This window comes from Pleurodeles waltl, chromosome 9 (assembly GCF_031143425.1).
Source record: "Pleurodeles waltl isolate 20211129_DDA chromosome 9, aPleWal1.hap1.20221129, whole genome shotgun sequence".
Taxonomy (NCBI): domain Eukaryota; kingdom Metazoa; phylum Chordata; class Amphibia; order Caudata; family Salamandridae; genus Pleurodeles; species Pleurodeles waltl.
This window is the reverse complement of record NC_090448.1, coordinates 733,019,857-733,045,169: the sequence shown is the minus strand read 5'-3', so window position 1 is coordinate 733,045,169 and position 25,313 is coordinate 733,019,857. Positions and strand designations below refer to the sequence as shown.

Below are 25,313 nucleotides of genomic sequence, written 5' to 3'. Positions count from 1 at the left end.
CTCCTCTGGTGTAGGTTCTGCACAGGGAGGGAATTCTTCTTCCTCAGAAGTTGAATCCACTGTAGAGGGAGGGATAGTAGGAAGTGGTTTGCTTCTACTAGCCCTAGCTTTAGGGAGCACTTGGTCCATTGTTCCAGGATCCAAGCTTCCCTGTCCTTTTTGCTTTTTGGCCTGAGCCCTTGTCAAAGCAAAAATATGCCCTGGGATGCCCAGCATTGCTGCATGGGCCTCCAACTCCACATCTGACCAAGCTGATGTCTCCAAATCATTCCCTAATAGACAGTCTACAGGTAAATCTGAAGCTACCACAACTTTCTTTGGACCAGTTACCCCCCCCCAGTTGAGATTTACAACAGCCATGGGGTGGCTTTGTGTTATGTTGTGAGCATCGGTTACTTGGTACTGGTGTCCAAGTATGTGTTGTTCAGGGTGCACCAGTTTCTCAATCACCATTGTGACACTGGCACCTGTGTCCCTGTAGGCCTGGACCGCAACACCATTTATTAGGGTTAGTTGCTTGTACTTCTCCAAGTTATGGGGCAAGCAACCAAAGTGGCTAAATCAATAGCCCCTTCAGAGACTAAAGTAGCCTCTGTGGTCTCCCTAATCAGACCAACCCCAACTAAATTACCAAAAGTGAGCCCAGCTACTCCCTTAGATTGGCTATTAGTAGGTTTGCTCCCACCACCACTGCTATTAGTAGGGACACTAGGTGTAGCAGTAGGGGTTGTAGTGGTAGGAGCAGTGGTGCCTTTCTTTGGACAACTGGGATCTGTTGTCCAATGGCCTTTTATTTTACATAAATAGCACCATGGTTTCTTTTCCTTGTTCTGATTAAAGGAGGATTTGGACCCACCACCCCCACCAGAGTGTTTTTGTGGGCCTGATGAAGACTCATTTTTAGATTTGTCCCCACCCTTGTCAGAAGACTTACCATCCTTCTTTTTGTTGCCATCTTTGTCACCCCCTGTATGAACTTTTCTGTTCACTCTTGTTCTGATCCATTTGTCTGCCTTCTTTCCCAATTCTTGGGGAGAGGTCAGATCAGAGTCCACCAAGTACTGGTGCAACAAATCAGACACACAATTATTAAGAATATGCTCTCTCAGGATTAAGTTATACAGGCTGTCATAATCAGTAACTTTACTGCCATGTAACCACCCCTCCAAGGCCTTCACTGCCTGGTCAATGAAATCAACCCAGTCTTGTGAAGACTCCTTTTTGGTCTCTCTGAACTTTATCCTATACTGTTCAGTGGTTAAGCCATAACCATCCAGGAGTGCATTCTTAAGAACTTGGAAATTATTAGCATCATTTTCTTTCACAGTAAGGAGCCTATCCCTACCTTTTCCACTAAATGATAGCCATAGGATAGCAGCCCACTGCCTTTGAGGGACATCCTGTACAACACAGGCCCTCTCAAGTGCAGCAAACCACTTGTTAATGTCATCCCCCTCCTTATAAGGGGGAACTATCTTGTGCAGATTCCTGGAATCATGCTCTTTTGCAGGATGACTATGGGGAATACTGCTGCTGCCACCATGGGTATCTAAACCCAACTTCTGTCTTTCCTTCTCTAATTCAAAAGACTGTCTATCCAAATCCAGCTGTTGCTTTTTAAGCTTCAGTCTGGTTTGTTCCACCCTCAACTTATTGAGTTCCCTCTCTAACATTCTGTCATCAGGGTTGGTGGGAGGGACATTTCTAGAAACAGAGCTATGATGGGAATGAACAGAAGGAGACCTGTCCCTTACAGAAGCCACCCTAACAGCTTGGTTTACAGAAACATTACTACCAGTATGGTGAGAATAAATGCTTTTGCTATGATGTGAGACAACACTATTTATTTGGTGTGGCTCATCATCATTACCATCTATGCTAGATTGTCTAGTAATGGGCAGGCTAGGAAGTTTCTTTCCTGAATCTTTTCCTGGGGGAGTCCCTGAATCAGATTGGGAACTATTAGGTACTTTTTCAACAGATGGGGCACCTATGGCCTTATCCTGTTCTCTAAGCATGTTAAGTAACAGTTCCAAGGAAGGATTTTTCCCTACACTCAAACCTCTCTCTATACAGAGACTCCTTGCTCTTTTCCAGCTAAGGTTGTCATATGCAAGTTTGGACAGATCAACACTTTGGCCTGTGCCAGACATTTTTTAGAGAGAGTTAAAGTGATAGAAAAAGAGAAAAAAGTTTTCAGAACTTTTTGGAAAGACAGAAAAAAAACTTTTTAAACTTTTAAGAACTTTTTGAAAGTTTAGGAGTACTTTTCAGCACTTAGAAAAGAGTGAAAAGAGGAAATGCAAAACATTTTGGCTATGTGTATATACACTGACCTTGTTTTGTATATTTTACTCTTATGAAAAGTACAATGACAAGAGTGGTAAGTAGTCTCAAGCACTTATCCCACCACTGCACAACCAATGTAGGAGGCTGGACTGGCTTGTAGTGAGTACCAAGGGGTACTTGCACCTTGCACCAGGCCCAGTTATCCCTTATTAGTGTATAGGGTGTCTAGCAGCTTAGGCTGATAGATAATGGTAGCTTAGCAGAGCAGCTTAGGCTGAACTAGGAGACGTGTGAAGCTACTACAGTACCACTTAGTGTCATATGCACAATATCATAAGAAAACACAATACACAGTTATACTAAAAATAAAGGTACTTTATTTTTATGACAATATGCCAAAGTATCTTAAAGTGTACCCTCAGTGAGAGGATAGGAAATATACACAAGATATATATACACAATAGCAAAAATATGCAGTATAGTCTTAGAAAACAGTGCAAACAATGTATAGTTACAATAGGATGCAATGGGGAAACATAGGGATAGGGGCAACACAAACCATATACTCCAAAAGTGGAATGCGAACCACGAATGGACCCCAAACCTATGTGACCTTGTAGAGGGTCGCTGGGACTATTAGAAAATAGTGAGAGTTAGAAAAATAACCCTCCCCAAGACCCTGAAAAGTGAGTGCAAAGTGCACTGAAGTTCCCCTAAGGACAAAATAGTCGTGTTAGAGGAATAATGCAGGAAAGACACAAACCAGCAATGCAACAACTGTGGATTTCCAATCTAGGGTACCTGTGGAACAAGGGGACCAAGTCCAAAAGTCACAAGCAAGTCGGAGATGGGCAGATGCCCAGGAAATGCCAGCTGCGGGTGCAAAGAAGCTTCGACTGGACAGAAGAAGCTGAGGTTTCTGCAGGAACGAAAAGGGCTAGAGACTTCCCCTTTGGTGGACGGATCCCTCTCGCCTTGGAGAGTCGTGCAGAAGTGTTTTCCCGCCGGAAGGACGCCAACAAGCCTTGCTAGTCGCAAATCGTGCGTTTGGCGTTTTTGGACGCTGCCGGGGCCCAGGAGGGACCAGGAGGTCGCAAATTGGACCTGAAGAGAGAGGGGACGTCGAGCAAGACAAAGAGCCCTCACTGAAGCAGGTAGCACCCGGAGAAGTGCCAGAAACAGGCACTACGAGGATGCGTGAAACGGTGCTCGCCGAAGTTGCACAAAGGAGTCCCACGTCGCCGGAGACCAACTTAGAAAGTCGTGCAATGCAGGTTAGAGTGCCGTGGACCCAGGCTTGGCTGTGCACAAAGGATTTCCGCCGGAAGTGCACAGGGGCCGGAGTAGCTGCAAAGTCGCGGTTCCCAGCAATGCAGCCCAGCGAGGTGAGGCAAGGACTTACCTCCACCAAACTTGGGCTGAAGAGTCACTGGACTGTGGGGGTCACTTGGACAGAGTTGCTGGATTCGAGGGACCTCGCTCGTCGTGCTGAGAGGAGACCCAAGGGACCGGTAATGCAGCTTTTTGGTGCCTGCGGTTGCAGGGGGAAGATTCCGTCGACCCACGGGAGATTTCTTCGGAGCTTCTGGTGCAGAGAGGAGGCAGGCTACCCCCACAGCATGCACAAGCAGGAAAACAGTCGAGAAGGCGGCAGGATCAGCGTTACAGAGTTGCAGTAGTCGTCTTTGCTACTATGTTGCAGGTTTGCAGGCTTCCAGCGCGGTCAGCAGTCGATTCCTTATCAGAAGGTGAAGAGAGAGATGCAGAGGAACTCGGATGAGCTCTTGCATTCGTTATCTAAAGTTTCCCCAGAGACAGAGACCCTAAATAGCCAGAAAAGAGGGTTTGGCTACCTAGGAGAGAGGATAGGCTACTAACACCTGAAGGAGCCTATCAGCAGGAGTCTCTGACGTCACCTGGTGGCACTGGCCACTCAGAGCAGTCCAGTGTGCCAGCAGCACCTCTGTTTCCAAGATGGCAGAGGTCTGGAGCACACTGGAGGAGCTCTGGACACCTCCCAGGGGAGGTGCAGGTCAGGGGAGTGGTCACTCCCCTTTCCTTTGTCCAGTTTCCCGCCAGAGCAGGGGCTAAGGGGTCCCTGAACCGGTGTAGACTGGCTTATGCAGAATTGGGCACCTCTGTGCCCAACAAAGCATTTCCAGAGGCTGGGGGAGGCTACTCCTCCCCTGTCTTCACACCATTTTCCAAAGGGAGAGGGAGTCACACCCTCTCTCAGAGAAAGTTCTTTGTTCTGCCATCCTGGGCCAGGCCTGGCTGGACCCCAGGAGGGCAGCTGCCTGTCTGAGGGGTTGGCAGCAGCAGCAGCTGCAGTGAAACCCCAGGAAGGGCAGTCTGGCAGTACCAGGGTCTGTGCTACAGACCACTGGGATCATGGGATTGTGCCAACAATGCCAGGATGGCATAGAGGGGGCAATTCCATGATCATAGACATGTTACATGGCCATATTCGGAGTTACCATTGTGAAGCTACATATAGGTAGTGACCTATATGTAGTGCACGCGTGTAATGGTGTCCCCGCACTCACAAAGTTCAGGGAATTGGCTCTGAACAATGTGGGGGCACCTTGGCTAGTGCCAGGGTGCCCTCACACTAAGTAACTTTGCACCCAACCTTTACCAGGTAAAGGTTAGACATATAGGTGACTTATAAGTTACTTAAGTGCAGTGTAAAATGGCTGTGAAATAACGTGGACGTTATTTCACTCAGGCTGCAGTGGCAGGCCTGTGTAAGAATTGTCAGAGCTCCCTATGGGTGGCAAAAGAAATGCTGCAGCCCATAGGGCTCTCCTGGAACCCCAATACCCTGGGTACCTCAGTACCATATACTAGGGAATTATAAGGGTGTTCCAGTAAGCCAATGTAAATTGGTAAAAATGGTCACTAGCCTGTTAGTGACAATTTGGAAAGAAATGAGAGAGCATAACCACTGAGGTTCTGATTAGCAGAGCCTCAGTGAGACAGTTAGTCACTACACAGGTAACACATTCAGGCACACTTATGAGCACTGGGGCCCTGGGTTACCAGGGTCCCAGTGACACATACAACTAAAACAACATATATACAGTGAAAAATGGGGGTAACATGCCAGGCAAGATGGTACTTTCCTAAAGGTGGCACAAGCAGTGCTGCAGTCCCGCTAGTAGTATTTAATTTACAGGCCATGGGTATATGGCATACCTGTTTACAAGGGAGTTACAGGTAAATGAAATAGGTCAGTTGGGTATGAGCCAATGTTACCATGTTCAAAGGAGAGAGCACATGCACTTTAGCACTGGTTAGCAGTGGTAAAGTGCTGACAGTCCTGAAGCCAACAAAAACAAGGTCAGAAAAAGAGGAGGAGGAAGGCAAAATGTTTGGAGGTGACCCTTCAAAGAGGGCCATGTTCCAACAATGACTATGTGTGATGCTGATATCACCCTTATTGTGGTCAAGAATGCCATTATCCTGACACTTTTGCTCATGCTTTGTCATGCTGCTCCGTATAAAGTTTTTTTACAGTTTCGATTTACCTTTCACGCATCCAGTTGAGTCATTTATGTTTCTACACAGTCTCTAAAATTGTTTTGTTATGATGTTTATTTGTTAAGGCAAAACAATGTGCTGTAGCTTTAGGGCAGCTTGAAATACTATAACATTCCACTCTTTGTGTTTATCCTGTGCCAGTGTTCTAGACTAGCAGTTAGACTAGCTGGTGGATTCTGGAGGACACCACAGCTTTGCTGTTCCATTAAAGCTTCCTGCATCATCGTCGTGGCTCCTGCTTTTATTTTCAACAATTATCCTTCCTAAACCTTCCAAAATGTCCCAATGTGCTAAGTATCCAACACTAAAATATTTCAACAGGCATTTGAAGGCACACATTGTGCATAATCTATTGCATGAAGCTCCACTTCTTGATTATATGGCTGTTTGCATAGTAAAACATATTTCGTCCTAATCTCCTTAATCAGCTCTGATCAATCTCAAGGGCCAACACATCTGCAGAGCATGAAATGGTAAAATGGCCCCATATCAAGGCAGCCTCCTCTGGCATTGAGGGGAACATGTTTGATGGCATGTGTGGCTGTAGGTACACCTGCTCTGCGTACTCCTTCTATCTAGTGTTGAGTCCAGAGTGGTGAAACTTGTTTTTCTTCGAAGAAGTCTTTCCAGTCACAAGATTGAGTGACTCCTCCTCTTGGTGTTATTGCACATGGGTATCAACTCCTTTGTTGCATCATTTTCACTCCGCTGTTGGGTTCAGACGTGTGATCTCTGCTCTGTGTCTTCAACTCCGCTTGGTTCGGTTTTCTATCTCACTTTTCGGTTCCAACAGTATTGTATTCAATCTCACCTTTCTGTCTCAGCGCTCCCTATGCTTTTCATTTGTTTGGGGTTAGACCAACCACCCGTCGGACCGTTAGCGCCAGTCTTAGGCCTAACGTTTGCGTGGCTTAGGCATCTATGGAAATGCTACTCTGATGTAACGTACTCCCTTCTTCTTCTGTCCTCTGTGCCATCCTAAGTTCCCGCACTGCCACCAACACCTTGTGTGCAACCTTTGTCTCTCTCCAGGCCACCGTGATGCCAACTGTGAGGCCTGCAAGTGCTTAGATCCAAGAAGATCCTTCAGGACCAAAGGGTTTGTTGACTTGAGATGGCCCAAAAGGCATCGAACAACACCCCAAATCTTTTCAGGGAAGAACTCACTCAGCAGGAACCATCAGTGAAGGAGGAAGAAACTTTTTTCATTCAAGATAGTTCAGAGTCTGATGTGGAGTTCGACATCGACAGCCAAGATTTTTCAGCTGCCCATCTCATGAGCACTGTGGCCCCTGCACATTCAGAGAAGCACTCCAAAAGGCCCTACAGCAGTGGTTCCCAACCTTTTGACTTTTGTGGACCCCCACTTTATCATTACTGGAAGCCAGGGACCCGAGCGAATCATCATGTAATCCGGGGACCCCCCCACTGACACATTACTGAAAGCTGGGGACCTAATCTGTTGATATTATTTAATTTTCTAAGCTGTCGGGGACCCCCTGAAGAGGCTTTGCGGACCCCTAGGGGTCCCCGGACCACAGGTTGGGAACCACTGCCCTACAGCATATCGTAGAGGTCACCGGTCCACCACTACCTCCTACCCGTGGTTAGCACCGAAAAACTGTTTCAACTGCTTCCCCTTCCATTTCGGCGCTGAAAATGGCCACAAAGGCTCAAGCTTCAGCATCAGCCTCGACCACTTCGGACCAAGAAATCGTTTCAGTGTCGATCCCAACTTCAGGGCTGCTCTGGCAGCCGACTGCTTCGACTTCGGCGCCGACCAAGATCCCGAAGCACAAATCTTTGGCAACGAAACCCTTGGAGCCAAGGGCCTCCAGCCAGCCTTCCACCATCCCTTCTCCAAGTATGCCAATTCTTGGAAAGATGGACTCTAGACAGTGCAGACATCATATTCAAGAGGGCACAGGCCACATCATAGCGTAACCTCCCTCTCCAGTGCTTTCACAGAGGAAATTGACATCTGAGGAGGCTTTGGACATTCCAGTACCTCCAAAGAAAAGGACAAAGGCTAAGGCTACTAGCCCAGCCTGCTGTCCTTTTCCACCACTTCCACCTCTTCCTCACCTCCTCCTCCATCACCTCCATCACCTCCACTTCCTTCCCCTTCCCACTCTCCACACCAATCACCTATACAAGGGGATGACACACCTCAGGGGTCACCGCAGTCTTACACTTGAGGGTTAGGGGGTCCACCTGATGATACTGATCCATGTGATGCTTATGACCTTGATCCTATTACACCTAATGACCCGGAACTTTATGCTGATTTCCCCTCACCTCCAGAGGGCACTACCTCATATCAACGGGTAGTTTCAAGGGTGCCAGCATTTCACAACATATAGCCTCACAAAGAGCACATAGAACAGGACTTTTTGTTCAATCCACTCTCCACACACAGGGGCATGCAGTATCTTTCTATGCTCCCTAGTATGCTCAGACACGCGGAGGACATATTTAAAGAACCTGTAAGCTCTAGAGTTATCACACCATGAGTGGATAAGAAATATAAGGTTGACCCTTCAGATCCCCATTACATCAGAGCACAAGTTCCACCTGACCCTATAGTGTCCACCACTGCCTGTAAATGGGCTAATTGTCAAGCAGCCGGGGACTGAATGGCCAGGGCCATAGACAGTGAAAGCTGCCAATTCAGGCCTCTTGTGAACCAGAGTGCTCTTTGCTTCCTATAGCTCTGACCTGGTTTCAGGCCAGGCCCGTAGACAGCGAAAGCTACCATTTCAGGCCTCTTGTGCACCGGCCTGGCCGGCTGTGTGCACAAGAGAAAGTGAAACAAGGTCTTACTTGGGTCCTCCCAGGGGCCTAGTTGCCAGCAGTCTGGCTCTCTGGCACCCTCTGCCCCCTGCACCCGGGCTGCTGGTGAGGTCGGAGAAGGCCTGGATCTGGAGCCGGAAGTAGCTCCATGCTGCAAACATCGGGCCGAGTGCACACTTCAGCCCAGTTATGGGCCACACAGCGCAAACTCGGACTGCCTGCGCTGTGTTGTGGAAGTGGTCATCAAGGACATCAAAGAGTTCCTGGGTGGAAGGGATGGAGTTTTCAGTGGCTGATTGTGAGAAAACTGGGCTAATTACAGAAGCCCCCTACGTTTATGCCCCCATTTTTCACTTTTTGCTTGTGTTTTCCTGACTATGATGGTGCCCTGGGTACTACTAACAAGTCGAATGGCCTATGTAAAATGAGTATGCAAATTAGGCTTATTATAATTGGCTATGTCAACCTACATATAAGTCCCTAGGGTATGGTGTGACATGTAGGTTTAGGGACCCCAGCATAGGTAGAGCATACATAGTTACACTGCTGATGTGTCCAGGGTCATCTTAAAGGCACTTCTGCCTAGCTGGCTGATTAAAAATTAAAGTTACATGCAAATTCAACTTTGGAATTAAAAGTACTTCTAAAAGTCTTAAACTACCTTATTTTTACATATAAGTCACCCTTAAGATGTGCCCTAGGTGCCCTCAGTGTGCCCCAGACAGGGACACAGGATGCTGCAGTGAGCCCCTAAGACACAAGCAAAGACCAGGGACTCACTTCTGGTGGGGGAGGTGCACCTGGCAGAAGGACAAGCAATACCAGGAGCCCCATGCAAAGTAGTCCCCCGTAGAGGGGAGAGAAGAGGCGTAGCAGGGAGCCATGAGACAGCGCTCCCGCCTGCCCTGTGGAAGCCAGGACTTCACGGCAACGCCCGACACTAACAAGGGACCAAGGGCAAGAGAGAAATTGTTGACTTAGCAGGCCCTCATCCATAAAATAGCCAGCGTGCTGACAGTTCGCGGCAACACAGCTGGAGTCCACGTGTGATCAATCTCAGAGCCCCAAGAAGAACCAGAATCCTGGCGTAACCAGACCGCAACAGTGAGATTCCTTGCGGAGGTTTCAGGCAGAACGCAGTCACGCAGCATAGAGGAAGGTCGCACATCTTATCATTGTGAGCACCTGGGAACGGGAGACTACACTGCATGCAGAACCAAATGGGGAAAGCAACTAAGAAGAGAGGCAGAAAACTGGGAGGACTCCCACGGGCGCAACCAACCAATGAAATGGCTGAGACACTACCACCTGCCACAACGGAGCTGACGACCACTGCGCCAACACTACAAGATGTACTTCAGGCCATAGCAGCCTCATGGATAGCACTGGAGGTCAAAATAGACTCTCTGAGTATAGACTTGGGCTTCCTTTGAGACGACCACCAGCGCTAGGGGAAGAGAGTAACTCTGGCGGAAAGGGAACTATCAACAGCAACTCCTGCCTTGGCCCTAACAGATGGGCGTTTGACAACTGTCGAAGCCCGTTTAAAAATACTAGAACATAGAGGGGAGGATGCAGAGAACAGAACAAGGCGCAACAATATCAGAGTGATTGGACTCCCAGAAAAAGCCGAAGGCCCTGACACGATGGGCTATCTGGAGGAATGGCTCAAAACCATAGTGGCCCCGGAGGGACTCTCACCCTTTTTTGCGCTGGAGAGAGCCTATAGAGTACCCGCTAAGACACCTCCACCGGGAATGCCCCCAAGGCCAGTGATAGCACGCTACTGCATTTTAGAGACCGGGATACCATACTACGCCAAGCATGACTTCGGAAAGATCTGAAGGTTGAAGACAGCATAGTATCAATATTCTCTGATTTCTCTCGAGAATTTCAATGTCAGAGAGCAGTTTTCACTTCTGTAAAACAAAAACTCAGAGAGTTAAAGCTCCCATACTCCTTGCAGTTTCCAGCTAGGCTCTGGGTGGTCACCCAAACAGGAGTAGAATTCTTTAACGCACTGCAGGAAGCATGGACCTGGCTCGAACTCTTGCCAGACATCGACACAAACGCCACTGTCCAACACAGAAAGAGGAAACGCCATCCTATATCCCGTAGAAGACAGCCACCGCCCAGGATTGATCCACCCACACCAGCAGAAGTACAGGAGGAACGACAGAGGGTGATTGCGGTGGTCGCATCACTGGGCGGCGCATCGCAATCCACCATATCCCCGAGTCGACAGGTGCGCGAGACCACAGCTTTGACTCGTTCGAGTATAGTCCTACCAATGGTTACCCCAAGCACTGCAGATGAACTCATATAGATAGTCAGCAGAGGGTCACAGTTGCACTCAGTTAAAGCTCTTAACCACCAACCTCCCAGCTGGCTTCTACCAGGAGACATTAAGTTTAATACACCCTGCCCCCGTAACATCAGCAACGGTGCTGTAATCGCATGTTTATGACTAATTCCTGCATGGCCATCAACACGATGAGGGGCGGGATGGGAGCTGGGGGTACCCAGAGCACCCTGCCACACAACAACAGAATCGCAACTCCCACTCACGGCGTAGCCTGAACGTTAGAGGGTATGCATATTTTTTACTCTCAGTTCTTTGACTGTTTGAGTGAGAATATTTTGTTTCTTGCCCTGGGGAAGAGGAGTTGGGGAGATTGTTATCTGGTTCCAGTACTGTTTATATCATGTTGCCTAGATGTGTCTTATATGCACATAGATAAGGACATGACTCTCCTTGGGTGGGACTGGGACCCCGAAATCCACCAATGTGTTATCTACTATACCGCGTACGGATACTACACTGAATCTCAAGTTCCTCACATGGAAAGTTAGAGGAATTCGATCAATGTCTAAAAGGCGCAAGGTATTTTCCTATTTCAATAGACAGGGAATCCAAATTGCGATGCTTCAGGAGACGTACTTAGATGTCATTGAGAGCTGCGCCCTTCAAAGACGATGGAGAGGCCAGGTCTATTGTACCACTTATTCGGCTTATGCCAGGGGACCTTTAATATGGATCAAACATGGTGTACTATACCAACACACGGCGACTATCATAGACCGACTGGGACCCTACACTATAGGTATCGGAAAGTTAGACGGGAGGAAAATAGTGTTGGGCAGCATTTACGGTCCCAGCACAGACCAGGTGGGATTCCTCCCATCCATCTCCAAACAACTAGCAGTGCACGTATCAGGACCGGTATTGTTTGGGGAATACTTAATTGCATAGCAGATACCACATTAGATAGGTCACATCCCCCCCTTACCCTCTTCGCCAACCAACAGAACAGCTCAAGGTTAAAGCACTTGGCAGATGGACTGGGGCCTGTTTGACTCTTGGCGCATTCAGCACCCAGATCATAGGGACTATTCCTTTTACTCAACAATGCATGATCTACATGTAAGATTGGATACATTCCTATGCTCTCCAGATATACACGAGCTGACACCCCTGTCCGAGTATTTAACCCAAACACTCTCAGATCATAACCCATTGCTAATTAAGCTGGGGTGGCCACGGATCCGTGCACCGATTCCCAGCTGGCAACTCCAGCCAGCTCTGTTAGAGGATCAGGCTTTTACGCACACCATTGGTGCAGTGATAGATGCTTACTTCGAGGTTAATGGAGGCTCGACAAACTCAAAATTGACAGAGTGGGATGCGGTCAAGGTGGTCATTAAAGGGAACTGCACCTTGGCAGCTACAGGTACACACCGGACGCTACTACAGGACATAATGAAAGCAGAGCAGGCGCTGTGCATACTTGAGCTGCAATGCCCTAAGGTCCCCAATCTACAGACAGCACTCCTCGAAGCACGAGAAACAGCAGCAGTCGAAAGACTACACTGTTACAACTACTAAGCCTATATTGCATGCACACACTCAAAGGGGGAGAGTGCAAGCTCCTTACTGGCATGGCTAGCAAATCCTGCACATAGGGGCTCAACTATGAACTAGCCCAACCCATGGGGCACGGTATCTCCACCCAGACTGCAATCAATTGCGAATTCTATAAATACTATGCCAACCTCTATATGAACAAAGCCAGACCTACGACCAAAGAGATTTACGAGTTTTTATCACATAGTGCACTCCCAACAATCTCTGAACCCGAGGCGCTGGAGCTGGGGTTAGCGATCACTTTGGCCGAAGTGAAAGCGGGCGTCAGCAGTATGGCACAAAATAAAACCCCGGGATCGGATGGACACCCGATTGAGTTTTACTCAACATATATAGAAAAACTGGGCCTGAGACTGGTCGAAATAAATGACAAAGCTAAGGAATATCATACTCTCCCGGCATCAGCCCGGGAAGCCCTTATCATTCCTCTGTTGAATCCGAGGAAACTGCCCAAGAGTATGGCCTCATACCGTCCCCTATCGATGGTATCGGTGGATTATAAGATACTGAGCAAAATTCTAGCGACGTGCCTCTTGCCGCATATGCCTTATCTGGTACACATGGACCAGGCTGGGTTCAGCCCAGGACGGCAAACAGCGATGAATATAAGGCACCTCTTTTCTCTACTTCATAGTTATGCCTATGATAAAAAAAGGGTGATGATTCTAGCAATTGACTTCGAAAAAGCCTTTGACAGCCTTCAATGGCAATATCTTTATGAAGTGCTTCGCAAGTTCGGGCTGGGTGACCAGTTCATCGCATGGACAAGACTGCTCTACACTAATCCGAAGGCCAGAGTTCACACAGGCTGTCCCCTCTCCCATTGCTTTTCGCTTTGGCTATCGAACCGCTGGCTTGTATTGCCAGGGCAGGAAGAGCATATGAGGGCGTAATGGTAGCATGACAGACTCACCACATCGCTCTATATGTGGATAATCTCTTGCTCTTCCTGTGGGATTAGGGAGACACCCTACATGGGGCCCGCAGCCTGTTGGAGTGATTTAGGGGTATATCTAGCCTCAGAGTGAATTGTCAAAAATCCAGTCTATTCCCCATGTTCGGGGTAAGAGCTGCCCGCCCCCCCCATGTGCCTTGGGGACCTGCAGTGGGAAAACGAAGCCTACCATATCTAGGGGTTCAGGTTTATTATAATAGCCTAGACATGCTGGAGGGAAACTTGGAGTGGACTTTGAGAGGACTTTGGAGTAATATGACTTTTTAGGCCACACTACCAATATCCGTGGCGGGATGATAGCACTACCCTGTCTATTATACCTTTTCACCACTATCCCAATATGGTCCCAAGAGCCTTCTTCAAAGAACTGAACTCCATGATTATAGGCTTCCTGTGGGGGACAGGCAGGCGACGTTTGGCGCTTTCGAAGCACACTATTTAGCGGACCAATTACAGTGGCTGACTCGCTGGCTAGCTGACTGAACAATGCCGGACAGGGAGATTGCCCCTTTTACCCTGGACCTTCACTCCCTGACTAGGGTTGCGCTACAGCTAGGCCCCTGCCTGCTGCTAGGCCCAATGAACTGAAAGTGATGCACAAATGCTGGCTGCGACATCTCCGCAGATGACAGTGTGTCGCGCCCTACGCACCTGAAATACCACTGAAATGCTTGCTGGTGTTGCCACATAGAGGGGACTGGAGGAGGATCTCAAGATGGGAGACGGCGGGGTGACCACTCTGGGGATCCTATATGAAGCAAATTCTCTTTTACTCTTCGAGGACTTCTTCACTCGACATCAGATTCCCGCAGGGCATTTCCTGCTTTACAGAGCAGTCACTGAGACGAGCGTCCAGCACTGGCAGGTGGGACGTATAGAGCCGCCCATTTCAGAGACGACTCAGTATCTAGCAACCGCCACAGGTACCCATAAGGCAGTGGCATGCCTTTATAAGAAAATAAGATCCACATCATGCAAGCCGCTAACCCTCTTTGAACAGAAATGGGAGACAGACTAGGGGGCCCCTATTCCGGATGCCGTTTGGGAGGGAATATTGGCTCAGGAGGCACTTTGTTCTCGCAGAAGCCAGGTGTCCTAGATGTGGTGAGGAGGACGCAGAATTTCTCCACATGTTTTGGTCTTGCCCAAACATACGAGAGTTCTGGAGGTTGATTACACACCAACTTGCAGAGACGATCGAACTGGAAGTACCAATCAACCCCAGACACTGCTTATTAGGAGGCTGCCGCCGACATGTCCGGCACAAAGTCACCGACAAGTTTCAGGATTTGGCCCTGGTTTTGGCTAAAAGAGAAATAGCAATGACTTGGAAGGCGGCACTGGGCCCCCGAGAAAGTGCATGGAAGAGAGTAGTGTTGAAATGGGAAAAGGCAGAAGAGACAGTTAGGCACAGGGAAGCAGGGAGAGGCCAAAGGCTACTGGAGAGGGCATGGGGTGCTCTGGTATACGAGTTGGAACACCTGGGGGAGGGGGTCACAAGATGGTGCAATATCCCCCTGAATACTCTGCACCGATACACACTAAAGAGACCAAAACCAATGGCACAGGACACACGGCATAATAATACATGGACTACGGGTCTGCAGTACTGAAATTGTAATTGAAAGGCAACAGCCACCATATGAAACAATTTTAGAACAAAGATACAAGTCCAAAGTACATAAGGCCCACATGGCCACAGGGCACAGTCCAAGCCCCAACTCGAGCCTGACTAACTCCACACAAAACTGTGCAGGGGCAACATCTTGGAAGTGGACAGGTACCTCAGGGGGAAGGGCATGGTGTGCACCTCAGATGAAGTCAGGAACTTGCTCACTGCTTCTGGAGGGGACTCCATGCCCATTTCCCGATGCTGGGGAATGCAAGGTCACAGTCTCTGAGGTGGGGAACTTCCCACTGCTCTGGAAGAGGCCCCATGCCCATTTCCCAATGATGGGGAGTGCAGGGTCACAGTCTCTGAAGTGGGGAACACGCCCACTGCTTCTGGAGGTGGCGTCTAGTACAACAGTCCCTGGAGGGTGGCCTACATGCCCTCTGCTGCATTGTCTCTGCTGGGGGAGGTGTCTCTTGGGCAACCACTGCTGGAGGCAAGGGCTGCATTGTCTCAGCTGGGGGAGGTGTCTCATGGGAAGCCTCTGCTGAAGGTGAGGGCTGCATTGTCTCTGCTGGTGGAGGTGTCTCCTGGGCAGCCTCTGCTGGAGGAGAGGGCTGCTGTGTCTCAGCTGGAGGTGAGGGCTTCTTGCCTTTCATTGGTGGTTGAGTGTGAACCTTTTCTGTCATTGGTGGTTGAGTGGAAACCTCTTCTGTCATTGGTGGTTAAGTGGGACCCGCTGCTGTCATTGGTGGTTGAGTGGGCACCTTACCCCTCCTGGCTGGTGGAGTGGGACGCTTCCCTTTCCTGGCTGGTGGAGAGGGATCCTTCCCTTTCCTGGCGGGTGGAGTGGGATCCTTCCCTTTCTTGGCTGATGGAGTGAGATCCTTCTCTTTCCCGGCTGCTGGAGTGGGATCCTGCACAGTCTTGCCTCCATGACTGGGAGGTGCCTCCACTGTCCCCGTGGACTGTTTGGCAGAGGTGCTGGGCTGGGTCGTTGGGCCCTGCTCTTACGGGCAGGTAGGGGGGGAGAAGGAGGAGGGAAGAGGTCAAGTTGGGCAAGGAAAAGCATCTTAGGGACGGTGGGGCGGGATAAGGGATGGGAGTGGAGGTTGAGGGAGTGGTTGTTGGAGGAGTACGTCTGCTGGACTTGGGTGCAGGTGCATGTGCTGATGTGAGGTGGATGGCTGTTGGGTGTCTGGGTGCCTGTGTTTGTGTCCTTTAGGAAGACAGGGTGGGAGAGGATACAGGGGACGCATGGATGGATGTTGTGGAGGTGTCTGCTAGTGAGGTGTGTGTGCTGCTTGATGTGGTGATGCTGGTGCTGGCTGTTGAAGCAGTGCATGCAAGTGTGAGTGTGGACGTGACTGTGAGGGAGGTGAAGGAGGAGGGGAGACGGTGGAGGCAGTGAATGCGGATGTGTGTACAACTGTCTGTTGTTTGTGTGAGTGCTTGTGGACTCGAGTGTGGTGCCTGTGTTTGACTGTGCCACTCTTGTATCATGTCTTGTGTGCATGCTTGTCTGTATGTGTGCATGGGATGGGTTGGGGTTGAGGAGACTGGGAAGTGGTAGTTGGAGGGAGGACCATAGGAACAGGGACAATGGCTGCCAGTGGAGAGGAGGTCAGAGCCTGAATCGATCTCTGTTGGGTCGCCAATCCACTGTGGATGCCCTCCAGGAATGCACTGCATTGCTGCATCTGGGATGCCAGCCCCTGGATGGCATTCACAATGGTTGACTGCCCTACAGAAATGTATATCAGGCGGTCAATAGCCTCCTCACTCAGGGCAGCAGAGCTCACTGGGGCAGGGCCTGCGGTGCCTGGGCCGAAGGAGATGCCCACCGTCCTGGGTGAGCGGGCACCGGTAACTCGCTGAGGGGCTACTGAGAGGGTGGTGCTGGTATGGGGTGGCAGCTGTAACTGCAGCTGAGGTGGTCACAGAGGTGTCCGCCACCCCCAGGGAGCTTCCATCGGAGGAGGAATCAGAGTCTGTGTTGTCACCTCCTGTCGTCGCTGTGGTGCTCCCCTCGCCCTCCGTACCACTGGTTCGCCTGGTGTTGGTGGACTCTGCCTCCTGGATCCTGTGGGATGCAGCTCCCTCTGTTGCCGGTGCCCCAGCTCCTCTGCCAGATGATGCTAATGCACACATGGACAGGATGACAGAAGGAGAAAGGGATGGGGGAGAGAAAGGGAGCACTGGGTCAATTACAGCACCAATAACCACAAGTTGGCATACACAGCACCGCCAAACACAGGGATCAGGCTTGAGCACTATGCATTGCACTGGCATTGAATTGAATAGATGCCACGGCAAGATGAGGGCCAAACACCGCCATCTGCACACCTCCTGGGACCCACAAAGCCCTGACTGACTGACATGGAATGCTAATGAGCTAGGTTACCTGCATTTGCCATACACCCATTACCCTTGAGCTGGATCACGCTGCAATGTCTGTCCTGGCATTAAGGGGCACCCACTAACTCACACCCACCACCCGGATCCCATGCCACCTACCAATTATTGTATTTATTCCCACTGTACTCACCCGTTGTGGCTGCTGTGATGCCCTCAAGCGCCCATCCAGCTCTAGGTAGGCCACCGACAGTATGCAGGCCATCAGGGGGGTCAGGTTCCGACAGGCACCCCTTCCTTGTGTGGAGGTCCTCCCCAGCTAGCCTCTGTGGTCTCAGGTCCTCCCGGCGTTTCCTGCAGTGGGTGCTCTGCCTGCTGTAGACCCCCAGGGTCTGCATGTCCTTGGTGATGGCACAACACAATCCCTTCTTTTGATAGGCACTGACCTGCAGAGATAATACAGACAGGAGGACAGCATTACACATACAATCCAGCCTGTCATACAAAGCCATTAGCCCACACATCGCCCGGTGCATCCATGTACACCACCACTAGACATACCTCCCCACAAATGACACAATGCCTGCACACACATCTCCATGCATCCCCCCCCACATGCATCGTGCCCAAAGTGTACTTACCTGTTGGTCTGGAAGCCCATACAGCTGTCCATACTGGGGCAGGACCCCATCCACCAAGTGCTCCAACTCCATTGAAGTGAAGGCAGGGTCCGTTTCCCCAGTCACAAGGGCCCTGGTATGTTCCAGACACAGGTCACAGCACCACACGTAGTTGTGGTGTTGTCCTGTGGAAAGTCAGGAATCAAGTGAGGTTATTGACAGAAAATGGCGGTCACGTCCACAGCGGTGTACACCGTCACCGCCACCGCTGATCCCCATTGGCCACTGTACTCCATAGAGCCCCATACTAGCCAATGAGGAATTGCACGGTGGTGCAAGACCGCTTTCTGCCATGACGCCCAACGTCGGTGGAGTTACCTCACTTCCACTTGTCCCTAGATACAGGACAGGCAGTCACCATTTCATGGTGATGGACTACATTCAGATCTTCCATAACTGTGTCATTGCCGAAAATTACACATACATTGCCATTCCCACTGTCCCATCACATTAATGCTGTATGCACACTGAGGTGGTGGTTCCATTGTTCAAATTGTGACTCAGTCTTGTGTCCCTTTGATACCTACCACTGCGGATGAATAGGAGGAGGAGACCATCCCCGTGTACAGACCCTTTGTGGACTTGGCTACACCGGAGGACAGGCACATAATACTCACCTATAGACTGGACAGGGCCACAATCACAAAGCTGTGTGCCCAATTGGAGCCTGACCTGATATCAGCTATCCGTCATCCCACTGGGATCCCCCCTCTTGTTCAGGTTCTATCAGTGCTCCATTTCCTGGCAACTGGTTCTTTCCAAGTGACAGTGGCTTGGCAGCAGGAATGTCACAGCCAATGTTCTCAATCGTGCTGGCAAGAGTATTGTCTGCCTTGGTGAAACACAGCTACATTTCTTTCCCCCAGGTGGAAGATTTGGCCACTGTGAAAGCGGGATTCTATGCAGTGGGACACATACCCAGTATTATTGGGGCGATTGACGGGACACATATTGCGTTTGTCCCCCCCGCCAGAATAAACAGGTGTTCAGGAATCAGAAGAGTTTCTACTCACTCAATGTGCAAATGTTGTGCCTGGTGGACCAGAACATCTGACAAGTCACTGCCAAGTATCCTGGGTCGGTGCATGACGCCTTCATTCTGAGGAATAGCAGCATCCCAAATGTGATGGCACAACTACAGAGGCACAGGGTGTGGCTAATAGGTGAGCCAGAGTCCCCACCCACTCTGTCAGTGTATGCCTTCAAGTGTTATCCCCATAGCATTGTGTAAGGCAAATATTTGTCCCTCAATACTTGCAGGTGACTCTGGCTACCCAAACCTATAGTGGTTCCTGACCCCTGTGAATAATGCCAGGACAAGGGCTGAAAACCGTTATAATAATGCACATGGGCGAACCAGGAGAATAATCGAAAGGACCTTTGGTCTCTTGAAGGCCAGGTTCTGATGTCTGCATCTGACAGGTGGATCCCTGTGCTTCTCACATGAGAAGGTCTGCCAGATAGTAGGGGCATGCTGCATGTTGCACAACTTGGCCCTCAGACGACATGTGCCTTTTCTGCAGGAGGAGGAGACTGGAGATGACCCTGTGGCAGCAGTGGACCCTGAGGAAAGTGGGGATGAGGAGGCAGAGGATGAGGATGTGTACAACAGAACATCAGTTATACTTCAATACTTCAAATGACACACAGGCAAGACAGTGGAACTGATCATTACTCTGACTATTGATTTATTTGTGTGGCTATAGCATGAAAGCATTCACTTCCTTTGCATCTCAACTTACTGTCACCTATGGCTTGTCATTTTACAGATGTTGGTGATAGAACAACAGTGTCCTGATGTGTTTACTACAGACAGCTAAAGGTCATTATTTGTATGCTATCACAGTGCTCAGATCATTTGCACTAGATGTGACTGTTCCCATTAATGCACATTTTCAACACATCAAATTGTGTTCAAGGGTGTTTATTGTTGTGCAAATAATTGTCTGAAAAGTGCAATGGAATGGGGTGATGGTTAATGAAAGTCCAGGGTATTGTTACAAGTCTGTTTGTAGAACAGGTCCAGTGTCCAAGGGGCCATAGGAAGGGGAGCAAAGGCAGTTCAAAGTGGACAAGGTGACAGGGTGGGACAAAGGGAGACAATCAGGAGAGTCTCATTTTCTGGTGGTGGTCTTGGTCTTGGCAAGTGTCTCTGGCTTCTGTCTGGGTCGCAGGGAACGTTTACGGGGTGGTTCACCTTCTGCAGGGGGAGGGGCAATGGTGTCCTGAGGGTCCTGTGGTGGGGCCTCCTGCCCACTAACTGCAGCAGAAGTGGAGGGCTGGTCAATAGACTGGCTAGCAGTAGGGGCCCACTGGTGTGCTTTCGATTCCCTCATGATGTTGGCCATGTCTGCCAGCACCCCTGCTACGGAGATCATGGTGGTGTTGAGAGCCTGCAAGTCCTCCCTGATCTCCTGATGGTGTTCCCCTGCATGTTGGTAAGGATCTTGCCCATCGTGTCCTGGGAGTGTTGATAAGCCCCAGGACCTTGGTGAGTGCCTCCCGGAGAGTTGGTTTCCTGGGCCTGTCCTCCCCCTGGCGCACAGCCGTCCTCCCAGTGTCCCTATTGCCCTGTGCCTGTGTCCTGTGAATGGTGTACCCACTGCCACTGTGCCCAGGTCCATGATTGTTTTGGGGGCGAGGTGTGGACTGAGGTCCCTGTACAGGTGGGCACACTGCTGATTGACGTATCCTGGGGACAGAGGTGTGGGTACGCTGGGTGGGTGCTATGGTGTTAGATACTGAGGGGTAGGCTCTGTGGTTGACTGGGAGTGAGCTGGGGTGACCGACTGAACAGTGGTCCCTAATGGGCCAGGTAGTTCACCCAGATCCAGAAGTCCAGAGTTACTGTCATCACAGGGGGCATCTTCTGTTGGGGGACTGGGTTGTCGTGGCACCTCCTCTCCGCTGACATTGGCTGGGGCACCTGTGGGGATGTAGGTGATGTATTATGCTTCATGTCTGTGACATATTGTACATCCCTAGCTTCCCCTCTATCACTGCTGTTGCCCTGTCACCTTTGTTTGTTTATGGTAATGTATTGTGGGATTGTTAGTTCCCCTATGCTGTGCATGCTTTTGTGATGGGTGTGCATGCTGGGCTGAGAGGGCTGTCCATCCGTTGATATAGCATGCAGGGCTTGGCATTGGGGATAGTGATGTGTGTGGGATGGAGTGGAATGATGGGAGTGAGAGTGTGAGATGGCATGGAGCTATGGGGGGTGATAGGTAATAAATGTTGACTCACCAGTGTCCAGTCCTCCAGCAACTCCAGTGAGTCCCTCAGGAAGCAGGATTGCCAAGACTTGTTCCTCCCATGCTGTGAGCTACGGGGGAGGAGGTGGGGGTCTACCGCCAGTCCTCTGGATGGCAAGCTGGTGCCTTGCTGCCACGGAACGCACCTTCCCCCGTAGGTCGTTCCACCTCTTCCTGATGTCGTCCCTTGTTCTTGGATGCTGTCCCACGGCGTTCACCCTGTCCCCAATTCTCCATTCTCCATAGCTCCATCTTCCTGGCAATGGATATTTGCTGTACCTGTGCTCCAAACAGCTGTGGCTCTACCCTGACTATTTCCTCCACCATGACCTGCAACTCCTCATCTGTGAAACAGGGGTGCTTTTGTGGGGACATGGGTGTTGTGTGGTGTGAGTGTTGAATACTGTGGTTGGGTGTGTGAAGTGGGGTGCGTGAGGGATGTATTGGTGTATGTGGTGTGTGTGTCTAGTTGTCGCAGTGGCCTTTGTGTCAGTGTGGTGGCAATAATTTGTATTCGTAAAGGGTTGTGGGTAATGTGGGTGGGTGTTTTATACTGCTGTGGGTGTGTGGGTGTGGTGTGTGTATTCGTGTCAGGTGTGTGTTTTTTGGTACTGGCCAATGTTGTGTAGCTTAGTATTTGGGTGTCCATTTTGAGGACGCCGGTGTGTACTGCCAAAGGTTTACCGCCATTGAATGTCCGCTGTGGTGATTTGTGGGTCATGATGTGGTGGGCGATGTTTTGTTGCCGTAACGGTATGGGTGTTCATACCGCCACTTTAGCACTGACCTCTGGGCTGGCGGATTTGTGTACTTGGCAGTATTCTGTCGGATTGGTGTCTGTGTGTCATAATTTGGCAAATGGATGTTCGCCTCTGCAGCGGTATGTTGGCAGCCGTCACCGTGGCGGTAAGTGGGATTTACTGCCAATGTCATGATTAGGGCCTAAGTCTTCCTGGTTTAGGTCATCCTGATTCTCCTTGCTGTGGTCCTTGTGGTCCACCTTGTACTGCCTCCACTGGTTCTGGTCCTCCTTATTAGCTCCTCTTGAGCAGGCCCTGGTGTTTTTCGGTCCTGGCCTGGTCCCATTAGACCTTGATTCTCTAGTTCTCCTGATTCCCCTGTTCCTCACCAGCCTGACTCTATTACCCACGTTCTTAGTCTTCCAACTCCACTTGTAACTTTAGATCCCGCTCCCTTGGTTCTGACCTCTCTGGCCCTCCTAGCCCTGTTCCTGGTCATGCTTATTCTGATTCTTCTAGTCCATCTTATCCTCCCCATCTGGTCCCTTTTCTTAATGGCTATAGTCCACCTACTCCTGACTAGACGTATTCTCCTGGTTTTCTTCCAACATGTCATGGTATTCTTGGCTCTGGTCCTCATGCACATTTTCACCTTTGACTAACTTGACCACTTTGACCTAATCCTCCTTGTTCAGGTCATCTTGTTCATAGCCACCCGGCTTAGTCATTATCGCTACCGGTCTCCTGGCCTTCTTGGTCCTGATCCTCCTTTTCCTCCTCATCTTGATCCTGTTTGTCCTGGTATGCCAGGTACTGATAATCCTGGGCTTCTGTGACTTGAGCTTACATTTCCTTTTGGTTGTGGTCCAACAGGTCCTCATTGCCCAGGTCCTATTAGCTCTTGTCCTATTAGCTATGGTTTCCTGGCCATCTTCTCTTTATTCTTCAGGCCCTGTTCTCGTAGTCTTCCTTACTCTCAGTCTTGTTTGCCTAGCGATGGTTTTCCTTTTTCTGGTCCTCACAGTCTGTGTTCTCTTCCTGGTTTTGTGCCCACTAGACTTGATCCTTTTGTTTCTGGTCCTCCTTATTTGGGTTGTTGTATACCTAATCCTTTTGGATCTGGTTCTCCTGGATACCCACCTTTCCTTCATTTCCTTAGTTGTTATCTCCCTGCTCTGGATCATCCTTGTTCTCCTGGCCCTGTGCCTTGCCCTCATGTTCCTTCTGGCACTGTACCCAAGGGTCTGGGCCCTCTTGGTCCTTGTTCTCTTTGTTTGGGTCCTTCTGAGCCTTGGCATTTTGGTCCTGGTCCTCCTGTACATCCAGGTCCAGACTTCTTAGCCTTCCTGGTACTGGCTGTTCTGGTCCTCCTGATCTTCCTCACCCTGGTCCTGTTACCCCAGGACCTGTCATTCTGCTCCACTTAGTTCGGTAGGCCCTGGCCCTATGCCCCCCTGGCACTACTAGGCCAGTTACTGGTCCACTTCTTGCTGATCATTCTAATCCTCCTTACCATGGTCTGACTCTTGTCCTCCTGGTATTCTTGGTACTGATCCCCTCATCTTCCTTGCTTATTCTGGCTTCTGGTCCTACTGGCCTGGATCTTAACTTCCTTTGTCTGGTCCTCCTGGGCCTGGCCATCCTGTTGCTTATCTTGCTGACCATCCTGTATCTAGCCAGGTGTCGTGGACCTCCAGGCTATGATCATCTTGTAACTGATGTATCTGGTCCTGCTCTTGCTGATCCTCCTGTTCCTCCTCACCCATGTCCTCCATGTCCTGGTACTCAAGGTTCTGATCCTCTTTTCCATGATATAGCGCTGGTTGCCTGTGTCCCTGGTCTCAGCTATCTGACACTCCTAGCCAAGGTCATGGTATTCCTGTTTTCCATAGTACTTGTCCTTTTCAAGATTCTGTGCCCATTGTCCCAGATTCTCTTAACTCTGTTTCTAATAGTTTGGGGTTTCCTGTGCCTAGTTCTCCTGGGCAAGACATACCCGCTGTCCTACTCTTCATCTCCTTGGTAATGGTTGTCCTGTTCCTTCTTGTCCTATTGTGCTTGTTATCATACACCTTGCCTTTTGGCCTTCATGGCCCTTCTTGGTTCTCCCAGTATTGGTCAATCAGTCCCTGTTCCTTTGTGTTCCTCTTGGTCCCGGTCACCTTGTCCTGGACCTCCTCATTGTCAACCTCCCAGCCCTGGTGCTGCAGGCCCTGGTCCATCTTGCTTCTTATGTCCTGGCACTCTTAGTCTTTGTCCTTGTTTGGGTTGTCCTGGTTTTTCTGGATCTGTTCCTTGTTCATTTAGTCCTACTGGTATTGCAGTCATTGATCCAAGTCCTCAAGGTCCAAGTTCTCCTTATTTGGGTCCTCTGAGCCTGGCCATTTGGTCATTTCCTCTTTCTTATTGCGATAGTTGTTACCCAACCAATCAGTTTAAAAGTCTTGCTTCTGTTCCACTTCTAGAGAAAGAAGACACAAAAGGAATAAGTTCTGAAATCATGTCTTATTTATTACAAGCAAACTTAAGCACTTTAATCTTCAACGCATAAAAATGAAAGCACTAAACAGTATCAGATCATCGTACCATTGGTAAATATAATTATCCTCAACATTGTGAGCTTCATAGTTGTGAGGGAGGGAATTCTGAATGAGAATGAGCGGGAGGGTTAATCCTCACCTCCATGTCCTTCAGAGAATTTAAACTTTCCTTCATGCCATTTAGGAAATTGTATATTCTATATCTATACCAGAGGCTTGGATTATGTTAATTTAAAGCTGGCAGACAACCAGTGATATCTTTCCTGGGAGTGGTTTAAAGAAGAAAGTCTTAAATGTAGAATCAAAGTCCTCATCCGCCGCCCTGAGAATATCCTCCAGGCAGCCTCCCAGACAGAAGGCTTATGACACCATTGCACCCCTTGTGGTGTGTGCCCCAAAAAAGGATGTATCAATGCCAGCTTCTTTTAAAAGCCCTCTCCCCCTACGCATGTTAGTAGCAGATGAAACCAGCTTAAAAGGTTTCTTGAGAGCTATGAGAAGTTGAGCTGTCGCTAGAAGGCGGTGCTGTCATGGCCTCATAGTCCCTGAGGCATTGAACTACACTGAGTCTAGGATGAGAAGGAAAAGCTGGATAGGGGACCACTCTGGAGTTGGACTTGGAAATAG

General features: G+C 49.7%; 1 protein-coding gene across 1 annotated transcript in view; it reads right to left on the bottom strand.

The window, feature by feature from the left end:
• The window catches only part of ZDHHC24 (zinc finger DHHC-type containing 24), a 183,819-nt gene extending 159,212 nt beyond the window's left edge, over positions 1 to 24,607 (bottom strand). Inside the window, exon 1 of the mRNA XM_069207842.1 lies at positions 23,660 to 24,607. The gene's annotated coding sequence lies outside the window, so the exon portion shown is untranslated. The remainder of the gene's footprint in view (positions 1 to 23,659) is intronic.
• Between the last annotated feature and the right edge of the window lie 706 nt (positions 24,608 to 25,313).